Raw genomic sequence first — 7,231 nt, 5'->3', positions numbered from 1 at the left:
ATCTCCTCCAAAATAGGTGCATTATGATTCACATTGGTCTATTTCCTTCATACTCAGTCTCATAACCATACCTGCATAAAAGTAACATAAAAACACACATATTAACATAAAAACCTGAGAAAAGTAATGCTCAACATAAGGAATGAACACTTCGCATTCATATCGCAGAAGCACTTATCAAACTCCCCCACACTTAAGCTTTTGCTTGTCCTCAAACAAACATTAAAACATTCTGTGCATCAATGAAGAAAATATTGAAAGTGCTTGGCCTTAGGTTCACCGAGGTATACAAAGGAAGTATTCTACAAGTAAGGAAAATTACAACACTAAATACGAAAACTCAATGCTCTAGCTAAAAACTTGAATCGAAAAGGACAACAAACCCGAATTTCGTGTAAGTGTGTGAACTCACTCAAAACAACCCAAGTTATACTCCTCAAAGTTCTAAGTACAAGGGACTTATTTATCTACAAAATTGATAAAAATTTTAAAAGATGGTAGTAGCTTCACACATCCTCTAAGGTAACCCTTTCCAAAGCGGCCGCTAAGGTGGGTTTCACACCTTTGAGGTGGTAGCTCTTTCTACCCGAGTGGTAGCTTTCACTCATCCTATGAGATTGCTCTTTCTCTTATTAGGGCATAACTAGTATCCGACTTGTGAGAGTAGCTTCATACTTCATAGGTGGTAGCTCTTTCCACCCAACAAACACAAATAAACAATAAAACTATTTTGTTCCTTCTTTCATTTTCCAGTATTTTTTTTCTTTCAAAATTTAGCAAAAGAAGTAAACGTAACTAGTCCTTTTAACATCAAACATGAGTTTCCAATAGAGTTTAAAGAGTGAGTAGTGCACTAAGTGTAAATCGGGCAAAAATTAATAAAAATTCAAGCAAGAACTAGAGCATGAAAACATTCAATGTTAACAATTCTCCAAGACTTAAGAATACAATCATTGCAACTAAGGTGAACTGCCATTGGCTAAGTGAGCATATATCAATCAAGAGCAATAGAAAAAGATGTCGCATTATGAAACTCCCCCGCCCCCACCACCACACACACACTTAAGTTGTACATTGCCCTCAATGTACTCATGCAAGCTCACTCAAAACATATCATTCAAAAATAGATATGGGAGAAGCAATCAAAACAATACTCCCCTGACTCCTAGTGTTACGTTTGATGAAGCTAATTCGTTGGGAGTAGTGTTCCAACCGGTTGTGAAGCTCACACGGCCAAGTACCGAAGCACCTTGGCCTTGCCCATGACTAAGTCTCAATTCCCAAGATGACAAGACCATCTGCACGCATACACGAGCGGGATCAGTGAAGCTCAAGAAAAACAAAATAACACGAGTATATAAAAGATGAAGTAATGAATACAACTCGATAAATGCAACATAACATAGACTCAGAAGGAAAAATCCTTTCTGAGTGAACAAGTCTAAAAACAAGAAAATAAAATAAAGTAAAATGCATGAAACTAAAAGAAAGGTTAAGTGTCGGAGTCGCTCTCGGGCTCCGCTGCTAGTGCTGCTGCTGAAGTGGAAGCATATAGTGGGTCCTCCGGTGTTGGGGTCGAGGATGGAGGTCTTTGGAGGAACCGAGGGGGGCTCGAAGAGTCCTCGGTCATGGGACAAATGATGAGGCAACGTCTCGCTCTAGGATCTGCTGTAATATGTCGAAAGCGTGCCATGAACTACAGTATATTGAGTGGCTCGCGTAGCCCCTAATCTCGGCAACCTCGGCTCGGACCACTCCTATAGCATTCTCGAGCCTCTCAAAGCGATCATTGGTTCGAGATGGTGAAAACATACGCACTGGGGGTGGTTCCTCTGCCGCTGTAGGTGCCTCGGTCTCCATCAATGCTGGCTGACGCTCGGGGGCGGGCTGAGATGCTAAGGCGTAATCACCTTCATCCTCAGCTATTTCTGGGACTAGTAGGACTAAAGCAAAAACCCCTGCCCGAACCCTGCGGATCATGCCCATCAACCGCATCGTCTCTAGACCCAGGGGAGCGGTTACACTCGTCTTCTCGGCCCCGCGAATCGAATCCAAGAGACCCATGCCCAGAGCACTAATCTCGTAATGTAAGGGCCCGAGAAGATCGCTCCCGCTCTAGCATCTCGTCCCACGATGTCCGATGTAATCGGCCCAAGATGTGCCCTAAGTGGATCGATGCAGCGCTCTACCATCGAGTACAAGTACAGCTGACTCTTGACGACTAAAGACACGATGACTATCACCACGGCCATTCACCCGACCTACTCATGATGGTGTGCAAATATACATGAGGGCAGGTCCGGAAAGGCACGTGGCCTTGGACATCCCGGCTCAGTCTTGACCTTGACCACATAGCACTCTGTAAGCTCTCTGCGGGGTCAAGGTTCCGGGATAATCGATGAGGGCAGACCCCGTGCATACTCCTCTGTTGCTGTGAATGCCTCCTCATATAGGCCAAGCAGTACGAAAAACTGCGTAATGCTCAAGCTATGGTGGCTTCCAAATACTCTGAACTGAATGGTACCCAAACTGTCGAAGCTCGCATAAGCTCTATCAAACTCGAACGAGGAGAGCACCTCTAGTGTAAACTCTCGGATGACTGGCTCTCTAATAGTCAGCAACTGCAGCCAACCGCCTTCTGAAACTAGATCCTCGATCTCATCGGCGAACTCATCACCCTGCTGAAGCTCCAGTAGTATAGTAGCGTCCGGGGAATCGAGTGCATGCAGAAGCGGAGTCTCGACAATCGCTCATAATGGACTTGATGTTCGGGAATCACAAATCGCATGCCCTCGGGGCTCGGGAGGATGACTCACGTGGCCTCTTATCGACTTGCTTCTTTGACCCTAGGGTGCCATGATGCGCAAAAATTTAAACAAAAATTGGTCAAACAAGTTGATAAAACAATCTGCGAAATCCACACGAGTCGTGTGGAATTTTCCACTGCCCGCTTTGGATTCACGGGCGTGAGAACACGCATGACCCGAGCATCAACAATCTAAAAATACAACTCAATAATATTTCTAACTTCATTCTAAACATAAATCATTATTCCAATTGAAGAAACGAAGCATTATTAACCATATTAATCGATAGAAATCATGAATTGACGAAGAAGATGATAAAAAGGGATTTACCGATGAAGAGAAGTGAGAAAATGAAGAGCCGGCCGGAAAACTTTGCTAAAATCCCACCAAACTGTGCAATGGTTTCGGAGAGTAATGTTAGAGTATTTTCAAGTGAAAAGGTGATAAACGCCTAAATGTATGTATTTTATATGTATTAATCGTGTATTATTTGTGAACATGGTAATGAATCGATGCCCGTTTTATGTCTAAATTGGTTATTTCGGTGTTGCAGGTCTTAAATGAGTCAAACGATGCTCAAAAATGTAAATCGGATGAATTCGACATCGAAAACGACATTTTTGGGGTCCCGGCACTGTAGCGGAACTGTAGTAGGTCATTGTTTTTGCTGCGGGCATTTGGCTGGGAGTTTCACGGGCTCCATGCGCCCGCATGGATGCCCGTGAGGTTTGCTGAAATTCTCAAGGCGCGGTACTGTAGCATTTGGCTGAGTACTGTAGTACCGACATGTTTTCTGGGCATTTGGCTGTGAGCTTCACGGGCTCCATGCGCCCGCATGGAGCCCGCATGGACTGACGGGATTTAAATAGAACATGATTTTCTAGGGCAAAGGGAGAGCTTTTTGGGGGAGTTTTTCTCTTGGGCCTCTAGGGCCGCCGCCCCACTCTTCCCACCGGCGATCTACTGCGCAAGGCTTCACCAAGAGGGAGACAAACTTTGAAGGAGAAGATAGGGAGAAGATCCTAGGTATCAAAAGTATCATTTGAGGGGAGATCTCTTCAAATCTTCAAGATCTTCACCATCTAAGGGGATCTAAAGCTAGAGGGAGTAGTTCTTACTTCTTTTCATCTTTATTTGTTCCTTGGATTTGTATGAGTGGTCCTCTTTCATGAGGCACTAACTTATTTGTGATTTGGATATGATGAACTCTAGGGTTGATTGTTTGTAATTTGGATGATCATCTTTATTGATGTATTGTTGGATGTTGTATTTCTTTTTATGGAAACTTGTAGTTTGTGGTTCAAGTCTTGTGTACTTTGATGTGTTGATTTGCATGAGAACTACGTATTTCAACTTCTAGGTTGTACTTGGTTTGCGTGACCATCGCCCTTGTACTAGACACACTTGGCTTGGAAGGGATCCATGTACAAATACACCGTGACCATCGGGTATTTTTGTACCCCTCCGAGCAATTAGGGGTTGGACCTAGTTTGAGTATCGACCACGATTAGAGATTTCCACGAGTGTAATGCAATCATACGAGGATTTGGGCGAGGCGATTCGACCCAATACTTGTATGGGATTAGGGGTTCAATTGCCGTGACCATCGGGTTGAGCTAATTTAGGATTCTCTTGGCCCAACTACCATCTCGCATTTCATCCTAAATTCAGGACCTAATGACAACCCTAGGGGGATTCGTTGTCCAAATCACTCCCTTAACTGTTTGATTCTCCCTTGAGTTCGTATTGTGTGTAGTAGTACCCCGGATTTCATTGTAGTTAATTCTTTCTCTTTTTATAATTACTATTCATCTTTCGGAGTGTTAGGCTAGGAAATAGACGAAAGAGAAGTAATAGTAGCTCCTTGGGCCCAGGGAATACGACCCTCTCGTACTCGCACGAGAGGTATTACTTGACGACTCCGTGCACTTGCGGATCTCTCATCAAAAGGAGTCGTGAAGAGGGAGAGAAATCATCCTCTTTTAAACAGAACTCGCGACTTTTGACGTTCTGTGCATCCACACGGGTGTGTGGAAATTCCCCACGCCCGTGTGCCTCACTTTAACAGCTCAAAGGGGCATACGCACGCCCCTGTGGGCTCTCTTGAAAAGCTCTCATTGACTTAGAACGATCTCCCACGGGCGTGCGGAAAATATCCATGCCCGTGCGGAAAAGCTCTCATCAACATCTAGCACTACAAAGTCAACCGGAAAAATGTACTTGTCCACCTTGACAAGCACATCTTCAATGATGCCTCTCGGATGTCGCACCATTCGGTCCGCCAATTGTAAAGTCATCCGAGTAGGCCTAGGCTTACCCAAGCCTAGCTTTTGGAAGAAAGTATATGGCATGATGTTGATGCTCTCCCCTGAATCCGTCAATGCCATTTCCTCACCTAAGTTGCCGATGTTACACGGAATGATGAAGCTTCCTGGGTCTTTCTTCTTGTTCGCCATGTTCTTTTGCAGCATCGCCGAGCATGAAGCATCTAGCACCACTGAAGCACTCTTCTCCAACTTCCTCTTGTTAGTTAACAAGTCTTTCAAGAACTTCGCATACTTAGGCATTTGAGCTAATGCCTCTATAAAAGGAATGTTGATGTGGAGTTGCTTGAATAAACTCATGAACTTCTTATACTATTCATCTCCTTGGTCATTTTTCAATCTAAAGGGATAAGGGATTCTTGGCTTAAAAGGTGGGGATGCCACCTCTTTCTCTTTCTTTGCTCCCTCCTCAACCTCTACAACCTCGAGTACGTGTTCTTTCGGCTTCTCACTCGGAAGCCTCCCTTCAACCTCACGACCAATTTTTAAAGTGATCGCCTTCACATGTTCTTTAGGGTTGGTTTCCGTGTTGCTTGGTAAACTTCCATGTGGCCTTTCGGAGAGAGACTTCGCAATTTGCCCCACTTGATTTTCAAGATTGTGCAAGGAGGCGGTGTGATTGCGAAGTGTAGCCTCGACTGATTCAAACCTTGTATTTACCGATTGAACAAATCTAGCCAAGTGCTTCTCCAAATCTGTCATTCGGGTTTCCAAGCCTGAAATTCTGTTTTCCACTTGAGGGGCTTGGTGTTGTTGTTGGAAACCCGATGGCCCCATGGTCTTCTGTGGTCTTTGATTACTCCATGAAAAGTTGGGATGATTCTTCCAACCTGAATTGTAGGTGTTGCTGTATGGATTACCTTGAGGTCTCATTCCATTACCTACAAAGTCAACGTTCTCAATTGAAGAAACATCACCAATGACGATTGGGCAATCGGAGGGAGCATGTCCTCCACCACAACCAGTGCAATTGGTCATGGCCGCAACTCTATTCGAAGCTATAAGATCTAGCTTCTTACTCAAACTCTCCACTTTGGCCGCCAATGAAGTTACCACATTAATTTCATGGAGACCGGCCACCTTTTTCTTCTCCCTAGCATTCCACTGGTAGCTATTAAACCCCATTTTCTCAATCAATTGACGAGCCTCATCGGGAGTCTTGCTACCTAAGGTACCTCCTGCCGCAACATCCAAGAGTTGCCTTGTACTCGGGTTCAAACCATTGTTGAAGGTTTGAACAATCATCCACTCCGGGAATCCGTGTTGCGGACACTTTCGCAGGAGTTCCTTGAACCTTTCCCATGTCTCAAATAGAGACTCCAATTCCAACTGCACAAAGGACGAGATCTCATTCCTAAGCTTTGCTGATTTTCTGGGAGGGAAATAACGGGCTAGAAAAGCTTCTACCATCTCCTCATATGTAGTGATTAATGCTCTAGGTAATGAGTGTAGCCACTGCTTTGCTCTCCCCTTTAAGGAAAATGGGAAGGCTCTCAATTTGATGGCATCATCTGTCACAATATTTATCTTCAGCATGTCGTACACCTCGAGGAAGCTCTCTATGTGACTGTTTGGATCCTCATCGGCCAAACCGTTGAATTGTGCGGACTGCTGCAGCATATGGATGAATGCCGTCTTTAGCTCAAAGTTCTGAGCAGTAATTGTGGGACGCACAATACTCGATTGTGTCCCCAACACTGAAGGTCTGGCATAATCGGATAGTGTTCGTTGTTGCTCATTTTGTTCTGCCATGTTTTCAGATCCTTCTACTTCCAAATCAGCTGGGTTATGCTATTCTTGCACAGGTTCTTTCCCTTTTATTCTAAGTGTACGTTCAAGCTCAGGGTCTCCTTCAATCAATATTGATGGATTCCCTCTTGTCATAACCTGGAGCTGTAACAAAAATAAAAAAATGACAATCAGAACGATGATAGAATAAGAAGATATGAATTAGAATGTGTGGTGAAATAGCTATGAAAACAAAGTGCGAAGTATCTCTAAACGCCTAGCTCCCTGGCAACGGCGCCAAAAACTTGACAAGTTTCCTTGCGTATATCCCGCAAGTGCACGGGTTTGTCGAACTAATAATCCCGGGTGAGC

The 7,231-nt window shown here is 44.3% G+C and overlaps 1 non-coding gene across 1 annotated transcript; it reads left to right on the top strand.

Annotated features, from left to right (window-relative positions):
* The first annotated feature begins 6,386 nt into the window (after positions 1-6,386).
* On the top strand, positions 6,387-6,493 carry LOC120265998. Its single transcript, XR_005537841.1, has one exon. It is a non-coding gene; the product is annotated as a small nucleolar RNA R71 (small nucleolar RNA).
* The last annotated feature ends 738 nt before the right edge of the window (positions 6,494-7,231 follow it).

This window comes from Dioscorea cayenensis, chromosome 7 (genome assembly GCF_009730915.1).
Source record: "Dioscorea cayenensis subsp. rotundata cultivar TDr96_F1 chromosome 7, TDr96_F1_v2_PseudoChromosome.rev07_lg8_w22 25.fasta, whole genome shotgun sequence".
NCBI lineage: Eukaryota > Viridiplantae > Streptophyta > Magnoliopsida > Dioscoreales > Dioscoreaceae > Dioscorea > Dioscorea cayenensis.
This window is presented reverse-complemented; position numbering and strand designations above follow the sequence as displayed.